Consider the following 13861-nt stretch of genomic DNA (forward strand, 5'->3'; position numbering starts at 1 on the left):
TATGTTTTATTCAATTTAGTAGTTGCCTGAGCAATAAATTATTGAAAAATATAATTCTTAACTGATAAACACTCCCATTTGCAATATGGCTAAAATTTCCAGCTCAAAGGGTGAATTAAAAAAGCAGCCTTAGTTTTTACATAGGTTTCAAGCATACTCCCAACTTTTTAATGGCAATGCCATTAAATTCGGTTTAGTCAGTTCAGTGTTTTTCAGAGAGACAAACAGAGTAACGATAGCATCATAATATTAGTAGTATAGATAAATAGGAGAAGATATAATATAAAGAATTATTTATCTCTCACAAGAGCTCTTTGCCAGAATCCCTGGAGTGGTTGGAAGTCATTTATATACTCGTAATACGTAATGTAATACAATATCCACACTAAGTTATTTATTTTAAATTATAGAGAAACATGAAACGATAAAGTGGAGATAAAAATCAAAACGTAAGTGTTATACTAGTATAAAAGCGGACCCGCGAACAATAAAAGGATTCCTAGAAACTTACACGTGTATCTGCTGTTTCCGCTACTATCTCTTGCTATTTGAACAATAAACATTATTTTTTTTAGCGAGTCATTTTTGTTCATAAAATATTGAAGTTAAATATTTGCTAGTGTGTCTACTGTCTGGGTATTTCACATAAATATGTTGTTGAAACTCAGTATTTTACGTAACATTATGAGTGCAAAATAAGGTATTGTTACACTATATTAAAATATATATCATGGATACGTGGACTCAGACTATTTTGGATAAAGAATTATTACCGGTAATATTTCAACTCCAATAACGACACATAAACAGTTTAAATGTCTTGGTCACGTGGTATTCAAGACATGCAAGACAATGCAGATGGAGAAAGAGCGTTGGGCGTTGTCTGTTAAGGCAAACAAGATCGTACCTTACCGTAGATGTGCTCATTGTTCCGTCCCAGTTAAACTCACTCTTTCCAGAGCATCCTACACCTCCTTCTAGATAAGTAGCCTCAGGGTCAATTACACAGCAATAATCAGATTAAAAGCAGTGTACTTTGTGTTGTTCCTGTGCGTTCAGCAGTACAATTTAGGATGTTTGCCACAATTCTGCAATATACCAGGTATGTTCGCCAAAGTGCGTGTAGATTCCTTTTATTATATCAGGAGAAAGTGGTGCACATTCCTTTTAAGCAGAATTCGGGGAACAGCATTGCACAGGATTAGGAGATAGTTTATCAGCACTTGAACAAATGTAGTGTGATTGAGACTAATCAAATAAAAATCATAAAAATAAAAACTTTTTTACTTGAACAAATCAAAATTTTGCTTTAGTTTTAATACACTAACGAATAGATCGTGCCTAAGATCTAAAAAGGTTTTAGTTTTAGTAACAACAAATATGAATGCTGATAATGCTTTGAATTTAATTATGGTTAGTATTATTATTAAGTATTAACATGTGACATACATTTGATGTTTAACAATGATTTTGTCTTATATAAATTATTAGCAATTGTTTACTGTCTAATATTTATAACTCATTTACAGGCATTATTCAAGAAATTCAATGCGACTATCTTTACATTGTCTCCTAAGGGTATAATAGCACTATGACTCTCGGGAGAGAGAACGACGGTAAGTACCCTTAACGAACTAAGCAGTTGCGCCTTTCTTTGTGTTGAAGTTCCGCAATTCAACGTCACATTATTTACGATGGTACTTGTGAAGTAAGATAATTTAAACATTTTTAAGTTATATTATTTCAGTTTTTAAAAAAGTTGACTTTAAAATTGCTATTTGTAAAATATTATTAAGTTTTCTTCAGAACTTTAAATTTCTAACAATTTATAAAACCATATGAAGAATATATTAAAATATGGTTTGTTTAAAATTTCAGATAAAAAATTATTTCGAGTCCTAATTAGTACATTCTAGAATTTTAATTACGTTATTTTAATAACGTTTTAGCTTTGTACCTCATGAAGCTAAAACGTAAATTGCAGGCAATTATTTACTTTTTCTCCGTCACTGGAGTTACCCTAATTTGAGGATATATGTCACTAGAAATTCTAAGTGATATGACAATTATAATTACAGTGATTCTTAAATGAATGTATGAAACTGAATTCATCTTATGAATAAGATTGTTCTAATACATAAAGCTTTTACAAAATCCATAAAAGTTTTTTTTATTCTTAACAATTTTTAGTAAAAATACATCATTCGGACAAAATTTCTATCGGTAATTATTAATTTGAATTACTGGAACCAAGTTTAATAATAATTAAAATCAAAACAAACTCGTTTTCGTTTCAATCAAAATAAAATAAAAAGTGCGAATGACGTACGAAAATTTTATCCTATTTTATTGGTTTGAACGAGAATTAGAGTTGATACGGTATTAAATTCTAAGAATAAGAGTATTTCTGCGAAGACGAATTGGGACAACTGATTAACTGGGAAACTGGACATATGATTGTATTTGCGTAGACCAAATATTAAATGTTTGCATAGGTCTTAGGTATCGCCCACTTACCATATTTTCTACAGCCAAATAGCAATACTTAGTACTGTTGAGTTATGGCGATGGTGACCATTTACCATGAGGTAGCTCATTTTCCGGCTGCCATCTACCTTGTTAAAAATTTGCGCTCAACCTTATTAATATCAAGTGAGTGAAAATATCATAAAAATTAAAGAATCTTAAATCAAAAGAATCTATCCAGATTTTTTGACTATAATTTGTCTTTATAATTAATGTCGTATTATGAATGATGATGTACGATACACTCACATGGGTTGCCGCTCTAATACTTGGAATAAAGCCCTTCTATAGACACTGCAGAAGTGCATCGGTTTTGGATAGAAAAATCATGGCTCTAGCCCAGCGAACCCTGATTCGAAGACTGCAGGAGGACCTGTAGTCCTTAAAGGAGACGCCTTTGCAGGCCAAGCGGGGTAAGTGATAGGTACTGGATGAAGAATCTTCGACATTACACTGTCATAGAAAGAGCCAATGGAACGAGAGCGCGAAAAGAGTGCCTCTGCTGACTCTTAAGGGAAGAGGAGGCGTTGGTGCTGTGTGCACCTTCTCTCCCCCACCACCAGCGTCACTGACGTTGACATACAACCTACCAAATTCTATACACATTTGGATTATGGATTTTACCTATACTTTTATCTATCCGGTCTACAAAATTTGGCGTACAACTAATCAAGACTATTTCATGACTGATGAGAAGGTAAAGAACAAAAATGTTAACAAACGTCTTTTTATGAATATATTTTAATGGATGAGTTATTTTAGCACATTTTATGCTGATTAGAAAAACTGAATCTTGCATACAGATTCAGATTCCTTTCAAATATTTTAAAACATAAACATTGCCACGAGTTAAAATGTATTGCTACATACTAGGAGTCAGCTTTCGTTTACACGAACCATAAAGACTGATAGATTGCATGACTTTAAATATTAAAGATCCTAGCGTAGAGATAACACAAAATGTAAATTAAAATCGATATCAATTCATGTTTAACAGCTTTTGTCATGGATATTATTTTTCCAGGAATTGTCGATATGTTTCGGAAACATTACAGTACCTATAATTTTAAAGCGGACGCAGAATTTAACTGTTTTTTTTTGAGTATTTTTCTGATAAAATTAAATACGTATATGCTTATAACATGAAATATAACAATGAAATATTATTTTCTATCTTCATTCAAGTGAAATACCAATTATTCGGTCAATTTATCTGTAATTATACTTTTAACAACTTTGATATTTTGATTATCCTACGATGGGCTTCGCTGTATTTTTTTATTGTAATATTATTGTCAAACTTATCAATTGCACTGAAACCGGGCAAGTGTGATTTGGTCTCGCGCAGTGAGAATTCCGTACCACCAGAGAGATGGTCAAACAGACACTGATGTAACAACAAATATACGGTTTTCAGATTTTTTTCCTATACTAGTGCTACAATATATTACCTCTTGCCAAATTTCATGATTCTACGTTAAAGGGAATTATCCTATACAACATATCATAACCGTATCTTTTGATTGCTTAGATTAGCTTAGAGTTTTGATTTTTTTTAGTATTTAGTAGTAATTCCAACTTTATACCTCTACACCTTCCTGAGGAAAAGGATCTTGACAAGACAGTCTGACAGATAGACGGACAACAATGTGATCTTACAAGGGTTCGTTTTTTTCTTCTTTTTGAGGTACGGAACCCTAAAAGCTTATTATCTAAAAGACACATCCAACACATATATAAAAAAAAATATTTTGCCGCCGAGCTCGAGGCGAATTATAAAAACAAATTAAGCACATGAAAACTAAATTTAAATACTAAAACTTTCTCGTAAATACGTTGCATCTTCTGGTATAAGTATGTATATTGGTTTAGTATTTTATTCAGTTAGACAAAAAAGTCTCTTCATAATAAATCAGAATAGAGATATGATGTATGTATTACGTTAGTTTGTAAAAAATAATGTAAAAATGTATGTATTTTTTAAAGCTTAAGCTTCGAAACTTCACTAACTTGTTGAATTTAATGTATGTTTCGTTGAATTGCGTTATTTTTGTTAAATACTATTGTTGTAATTTTGTATATTTCTTGATATTCTCACAATAATTTTAGTATTAAAATACAATAAGTTTAATAAGATAAATACTATAATATAACAAGATGCTATTGACCTAAATAAGAAGCTATATTTATATAATGTAGAAAAATATTTTATATATTTTTTAATCGTTGTTTATTCATTTTGAAATTACTGTCAAGTAATTAAAACGAGCTTCCGACAAACCAATACAACTGAGCGTACTTAAAACGGCAAAACTTTAGTCGCACGGTATTTTTTTTTATATTTTATTAAAACATTGCTGGCTCTTATTCCATTACATTAATAAATTCAACGATGCCATTTTTACTTACTCTTACAAACTAATACAATGATATTGATTATTAACATATTTTTTTGCATATATTGTAAGAAAAATTTAAGAATTATTATCAAATAAGCCGATATAACGATTTTCGTTGTAGATATTAATTATATTAATCGTAAGAAATATGTATAATTAAATATTTCCTTTTATGAATATATATTAAGAAATTACAATTATTCAAAATATCATACTAATGAATTGTACTCTTATTTTCGGTTGTTATTATAATTTAATAAATATGGAGGTGCCATTTTATTTTTATTACTTAAGAAAACAAAATTGTGTCACTTGGAAAAACAGCCACGCAAAAGAGTTGGGAATCATTAGTAGTAAATTGTAATAAATGCTGAACACCTAAATACGAATATTTATTTTAAAATAACTGACTGTATACAAAACTATAAAGAATTAAAATGAGCGACTATGTGATCCGATCGAATTAACGCACTGTCAGGTGATGCAAGACATTAAGACATGTTCTGTGGCTTTCTCATCCCTCATGAACGCAGCGAAGCCAACTACTTAATAATTCTCAATCAGACAGACATGCACAAAGCAATCAGAAGCCAATCATTACAATAAGCGCGACTATTCGATACTAATATTATAAATACTAAAGTAACTCTGTCTGTCGGTCTTCTACTCTTTCACGGTCAAACCACTGAATCGAATTTTATGAAGTTTGATATAAAGCAAACTTGAACCTTAAGGAAGGACAAAGGATATTTATGACTATAATCTGACCCACCCCTTATATGAAAGCCATGCCACCGGCGCCATCTAGTACCTAATAGCTATTGAATTTACCTCCATTCCAGTATTCCTTTCGAATACTATACTAAAACCAATCAAGAAATATAAAAAACTTTTTAAAGTTAAAACTTAGAACTTAAAATAGAAAGAATAATATTAACATTGCAATAAAATAAAGCGATAGACAAAGGAAGTTTACATGAAATAATACTTTGCAGACAAAGCGAACGGGTGAATCTCACGGGAAGTATAAAACTGCAGAGCCTTTACCTAAATTGAGAACCTTATTGTGAGAAAAACAACTTTGTTAGATAGAAAAGCTATTCCTTCTGTAAACCTGTTTGAATTATAATATGTTATATAAAATTTTATATTCACTTGGCGATGCTTGTCTGGGTTGGTACTACCCACTTATCACCTATTCTACAGACAGACAGCAATACTTAATATTGTTGTATTTTTTATAACTAAGTTAAGGTCAATAAACCTTGATCAATAACCATTTATTGATAAAGGTTTATTGACCTTAACATTACAATACGATCCACGGGGATGGGACGTTTAATACATATCAAACTACACGGAGCACCTAATATGTGATAACATATAAAATTTAAAATTAAGAGTGATATTATTGATATACTAGCGACAAAGTTCGCACCCGTGCCATTAATTAGTGAAGAAAATATTAAGTAGGTATGTTACTTTATTTTATTAGCTTTATTCAAGGATTAGTAGATAATGTTTGTATGTCATAAATGAGAAATATAAATGATATGAAAATTGATTTTAGTCGTTATTTTATTGTGAAACAGAGAAGAAATTTTTTCTCCGGCTTATAGAAGCGTAGGAAAGTAGTTTTTTGAATAAAACACTCAGATCAGCTGAGCGGTTTAGAAGAGCGTCTCCGATAATTTCAATACAAAAAAATTTATTACATTTTGCCTATACCCATACTTTAAACTATATTATAATATTTACTTCATTTAAACGAAGTCACATTAATGTTAAAATTCTAATATTATTTGACAAACTATATTAGTTTAATTATAAATACCAATATACATCAGGTGAATGGGTCGTTATTCATATTTAATAGGTCGCCGATGTCGTCAAACAATATATTTGTGGCCACTTCTAAAGCTGTAATAAGATCAATCCACCCATATTAGTTACAGTGCTGATAAATCAAATTTATATTCCTACGACAAAGCTTATGACATAATGTCGGATACATTTATACGTAATTAATACTCTTATTTAAAAAAAATATTACGCAAACAAACCTCCAATAATGACTCCTATTTAATTTTAAAAGGTAATTTCAGTCATATTTATAAAATTGTATTCCAAATTGGCAATTATTTTCACTTTAATTCATATAAGTATAATTAAAGTACTTTTATAGTTTATATTAAGTATTTTCGATATTATTTTATATCCAAATTGCAAATTTTCATAATTTCATATCATTTAGTCTTATTATCTGATATGCATTAACAAGTTAAGCAATTTGGATGACAGGATTTGCTGTTAAGCATTCAAAACTTCGTCAAAATATATTATTTCTAATTGTTTAGTCGTAAACATAATTTGGTATTATATTTCTTATATTAAATATACGTTGCAACTTCTAAGCGCGCTATTAAAAAAATATATACATAAATATTAATATGATATACCTCTTTTGCCACCTGGGCAAGATGTAGTAGTGCACAAGTATGTGCACCAAGTCAGCTGAATTCTTAACTCACTCTTATAATGCAATAGAATGAGTTCTAATATAATAGTACGGCTTTTGCTTTCTGAAGCACGAGAATATAAGGATTGTAAGGACTGTCAACCAGTCTACTACCTACTACCGAAAAGCCAGTGATGTTTTATAGTCTGACTATAGACTAAGAATATAACCCAATAGTTCAAGATCTACAACGTTATAGCTATCATCTAGTATTATGTTAAGGCTATATAATATTTATATAATTAAAGGGATAAATGTTATTTACTGCCACTGAGTAAATTCTATGTAAATATTCTGCGTATGTATTATACTGGCTATTTGTTTCAGATACAATTTATTTTCTAAATAAAAAAATTTATTAAAGACCTGAAACTTGGTCCCATTACAATTTGACGACCATATATTTTAAATGGTGACCTCCATGATGCAAATCTGAGTCCAATTTATGATGATAGTAATAAAATTTGAAGGAAAATCATCAGTTTCTTGAGGTTTATGATCCACTTGGCTTTACTCCAAGTAAGCCCGCTAGTCAGTCACAGTTGATGAGTCATCTGAGTTTTATTCTTGTTCTACTTCGTTGATGTACCTCTTCCTCCAGAAAATATCGATTCTGTGCGCGAAGATGTGCGTACAGCATCGATATTTTCTACTGAACGGCCTGTACATGATTTAGAGGCTTATAAAATATTGAGCCGGTTTTTTTGACGCGTGGTAAAGCGTCAAATTGTGCGCCCGAATCATGACGGACAGTCAGAAATTGACAGTCACATTTTGTTATTATCAGTGATTATTCCGTAAAACATTGACACAAGAATTTAACATTTTTGGTATGCATAACAATACATATTTATGTTTGGTGTATTTTAAATTTAATTGCTACACGATTTTCAATAAAAATATGACATGAGACGCCTTTTAAAAATATATATTAGCAATTTCTACACTGCCATTATTTCTGCGTCACCCGTTGTAAATGCGACGTTGTTTAAAGTTCTGCAAGTAATTTATCATACACAACATAAAGAAGTCAGGGACCAATTCTGCTAACTTATAACTGTAATGATACGTTACCGATTCTATTTCGATTCAACTTCGACTATTATCTCACAAAAATAAACCTCAGCTAATCGTAACTGAAGACCAATTCTATTTATTTATATAGGCTATGATACAATCTCAATTATATTCCCAACGTCGAGCGGACCGCTACTGAATCGTTGTGTTATTAAAATAGGTAAACGGCTCAATGGCAACGTTTATGTTTCGATTAGATTGCGATAAAGTGACAATTTGTTAGTACAATTGGCGTCCAGGTTTATTACATAACTCGATGGAAGCGCGGCTTCACGCGGGTATATTAAATAAAACTAAACAAATACGGTTTATCCTTTACTTTTCAAATAGCATATAACGTTTTCATAAACGTTGATCTATAATTTATTGGGGATAAGTTTCCATGGAGTCTACCGTACCCTTGCACGATATTATTATTTGGAACACACTTTCTAAACGCACCCGTAAATGACATAATGCCCATCCGTTGAACTGTCATGTCATTTAATTTTATGGATTTCAAATTAAAAAATCTCGATTATACGATTTTGAATAAACTAAAAACAATAGAATAATAGACAATAAAGTCTTTATTTTTTAAGGACCAAGTTTCATGTCTTTAATAATTTTTTTTTATTTAGAAAATAAATTGTATCTGAAGCAAATAGCCAGTATAATACGTACGCAGAATATTTACATAGAATTTACTCAGTGGCAGTAAATAACATCTATCCCTTTAATTATATAAATATTAGGTATATATTATATAATATGTGAATAGTTTTCGATCGGGTCCATCGTAGACCTGCACTATATATTGTTAAATAAGATAAGATTTTTTAAATAATATCTGTATATTTTATTCATATTAATAAATTAAATATTATAATGGAATATCTTCCATGCGTAGTAGCTTTAGTCAAAACACAGGTGGATTCAGCTTTTGCGAGTGAATAATAGATATATTGTCTTAACGCGACGACGCCATTACAGCGGCTCACGGTAAACAAAGGAGTTTGAAGAGTGCACTATATCCACCCCATCTAATAACTATAACTCAGGCTCTTAAAACAGTCGTCTAACCTTAGACAGTATGCAAATAAAATTCACTTGTGTTGTTTTTTAAAAAACTCGAAACCATCAAGGGAAATTTTATAATAGACTGACATTAAACCAGATGAAAAATCTCTTACTAGTAAAAGGGATCATGAAAAAACAAATATTTATAAATGACAATTTTTTTTTTTTGTTATAAAATATTTTTCTTTTAATATACACGATCCATAAGCTGATTCCCCGAAAGATAACACTCAAATATGGTAACCATTCCTACGTTCTATTTCCGTGTGACAACATGGGTGGCGCTATCATAAATCAACACAATTCGTTCTTTGAATTTAGAACATTACTTAATAATAATATTGCACCTTATATAAAGGCGCGTGTATATATATTATTGATTAGGTATAGAAATAACTTTGCAGCGCTTATAAACGATTTATATTGAGCAATAAGATATAATATTTACTTGAAAACTTGTTATTGATAATTAATTATGGTAAGAAAATTGGAAGAATTTAATTTCGTTATGGATTTTTGCCCTTTGGAGAAAAAATCATACCATATCATATCATTTTTTGTCGGAAATCTAAACCCGTAAGGATAAGTACTTTGCTTTGAACAGGTCACACACTCAATCTCCTTTACAATAATAAAGCGAGTGTGGCTGTTCCTTTTCACGATAACAGAATAAATTAGATGAAAACTGTATTTCGCACTCAGCATCCAATGATTGAGTATAATTTTGCTTTATCTCATTTCAATTTTTATTATATTCTCTTCTTAGAAGAGAATTTTTGAATTGATTTATTTGTATTATTCAATTTTATAAATTCAATTGTATCGCAAGTACTCAATAAAATATTTTATTTTTATTGGTATAACAGTTTTTTAAGAAAAACTTCTGTAAAGCTTATTAAATCTTATTTCTACAAAATGAACTGATGTCAAATTTATTAATTCATATTTCTTACTTCACTATACATTTTTAAAATTTTAAAACGACAAGACGTTACTAAATAGCAAACGAGTAGAAAAGTCAATGTACGTGAAAAACTTTGTGATGAATTAAATCAATATACCTCATTAGAGACAAAAACGATATTACTTAAAAAACTTACGTCCAATAGTGTAGCTGAGGAGATGACCGCTGAACCAAGAGTGATGCACAAAGCAGAACAGATATCAGTCTAGGATGGCAAATACGCCAGCTTATAAGGTTTCAAATCACAAGGCCCTGGGTACAGCCACCGAGACGAGCCAATTAAAAGTTGTGGGGTTTTCTTTTAAACTCAGTTTTAAAGTTGGCACTATTTACACACCCATGCCTAGAAACGCAAGTGTTTATGTATGAGTGTGAATTTTATCTCTGACTATTTTTTTTTCAAATGGAGTAAAAGCATTCGCCCACCGATATATTCGCCCGTACAGTGCTAATGCACCGTACATCACGCCCGAGAAATTTTTCACGAGTTTATTTAAATATCTCGTAATATTTCAAAAATTTTGATGTTCGAATTACAAAGTTTAGGTAGCTATATAAAACGTCTAAAACAACATATTATTCATTGTGATAGGGATATCATTTTATGAATAGATTATATACAATATATGAATTAAAACATATATGTCATCGCTGATTTTTCTGTAGACTTTTTGTAGACCAACAAACCTCTCATATAAAACTTTTTGTGTATTTGTTATAGTTTGGGCAACCTTCGCTGGACCGAAAAAAAAATCTTCCCACTACGGCTATATATATAACGAGAAGCTAGCAAGATTATTTGGTTCGGGGTTACCATCTTCGTCATACATATTTACGAAATAATACGAATCGATAGGTGGATTATCGTATATTGATTTTTACGCACTTTTATAGGCCGTGACACCATCCGTCATCTTTTCCTTGACAGCTTCCCTCCTTTTTCTTTTTCTAATAAGTATGACAAACAGCGATTGACACTAGCCATCCAGAATCAAATGTTCTTTAATTATTATCTGACGCTGCGACATATATATATATACACACACACATACATAAATTCAAATTATTAACATATCATATAGGCTATGTCTGTCCTAAAACAATAAAGTAAAATAAACTGAAAATTCAATATCAATCGAATTAAGTTCGTTGTCTCATCAGTATAAAACAAACAAAGAAACTTATCACATTATATCATATTACTTTTTAATATTAGTGTATTCACTTTAATTTAAGACAATATATCTGAATTACTTAATCCTAATTAGCATTCTGTACATTATTAGCAACGCCTTGTTATGATAATAATCCAGTATAAATTGATGGATAAGCAGACATACAAACACACTATTACTTTCATGATTTATTTAAGTATATATTATGATGAGTTAAATTTGTATCATAAATTGTGAATAAAAAGATGATGAATAATTCATAGCTTTTAATTTTGTTGATAATAATTATGCCAACTAGAAAATAGGCAACCTGATGACTAGTCTTCAGCGGCGCTCGAATGAATTGACACTGTAACAAATATTAAACAACCAAACTTTACATCATGTCGCCAATACGCCACCAACCTTGGGAACTTAGACATCACTTGTTGCTGTAATTACACTGACTCACTAGAACACATCAATAATAAGTACATCATGATTTGCACAAAGCCCTACCACTAAGTGAATGTCGTAAACATGTTCTTTGTGTAGAAATTTTATATATTAATATAGCTAAGAAAAGTCTTAAGTGGTATTCACGATGATTTGCTTCGGTGGATTAAATCTTACCCAAGAGATTGTCATCCAAAGATCCAAAGCTTATCGCATGCTTGGATTTATTTTAAGAGTTGGTAGGGATTTCAGACAATGCTGAACTTTGGTTCTGCTCTATAACTCATATGTTTGGTCTACCCATGAATACGCCACTACTGTATGGAACTCATAGTAAATAACTTATATTCCATACAAAGAAAATTCTATAAACATATGTGTTATAGAGCTGAATCTTCTGCTAATATACAATTTTTGACTCCTCTTATTGTATATAGACAAGCTAGGCATACTTTCTTATAATAATTAATTACCAGTTTTATAGAATCATCTTTCCTATTATCTAATTTAACTGTCTAAGAAATTAATTTTAAATTTAAACCATTATTTAATGTGCCGATTGGTAAAACGAATAGTAGTAATAAAATATTTTTGTACCATAGCTGCCAAAATTATAATAAAGTATAGTAAAGATGTTGATATTTTATTCGAAAAAATGTAGTATTTTAAAAATAATGTAAACAAGATAAATGTATGTATCAATTTATAAAATTGTGTACTGCAATGAATAAATATTTATTCTGTAATTAATTTGTCAATGTAGACTTTACTGCCTTATATTTTATTTTATTTTTTAATTATAATGTTGTTTCTTTTTTATATGTATTTAATTTTATTCATAATAGTATAAACTTTCCGTTAGTATACGTTTTTTGATCTTATTGTTGTATAATGTCACCTATTTGATTTCATGTACATTAGTCTTTGTTTAATTGGAATAATTGTGTAATAAATATCAGTGGAAACTATTATATATTATTATACCATAAGTGCCATCTCGTTTTTTGTTTCCCCAAAAAAATAAAAATAAACTCTATTGATACGCTGCGTACACTGTGTCGTAACCTATGTCTTGGCGATTGTCTTGGTCAGATTTAGTTTTAAGCAAATATCCATGTGTTCTTCCCGATAGGATTCTCGGCTCCAACATCTAAGTACCATTAGTTTCAACTAGTATTTAAACATGGGAGATGAACTATCCAAGTCTTCGCAACAGACAACTATTTTGAATTGTGGTAAGACAATGTTATAGGCAATTATTTTGATACGTTATTAGCAAATACAAATATTCGAAATGTTGCTAGAATCTCAATTGTTATTCAACAACCGTAATTACAAATGAAATCTTACAATTCGAAAATCTGAATAATTTTTTATCCTTAGTTTTGAATATTAAGCAAACCTTAGGCAATTTTTGTATTTTTTATGGAATAAATTATAAATACATAATTTAAAAGTTTGAATTTCAGATACTTGTAATTAAACACTTAACTTTAAGAAAAATTTTGGAGTATCCCTTCAAAATATTTAACGTTGAATAGCAAAATTTTATAATGAAATCCTGCGCTGTGAGAGGTAAATTTATTATTAAGATTTAAAACGGCAGATTCATCTCCACCATCGAAATACTTTAATTAAATAAAATCAAATTGTACTTTATTCAAGAAGACAATTTACTACTGATTCGTCAATTTACAGATCTATTATA

Source organism: Vanessa atalanta, chromosome 5 (genome assembly GCF_905147765.1).
Source record: "Vanessa atalanta chromosome 5, ilVanAtal1.2, whole genome shotgun sequence".
In the NCBI taxonomy this organism is placed as follows: Eukaryota; Metazoa; Arthropoda; class Insecta; order Lepidoptera; family Nymphalidae; genus Vanessa; species Vanessa atalanta.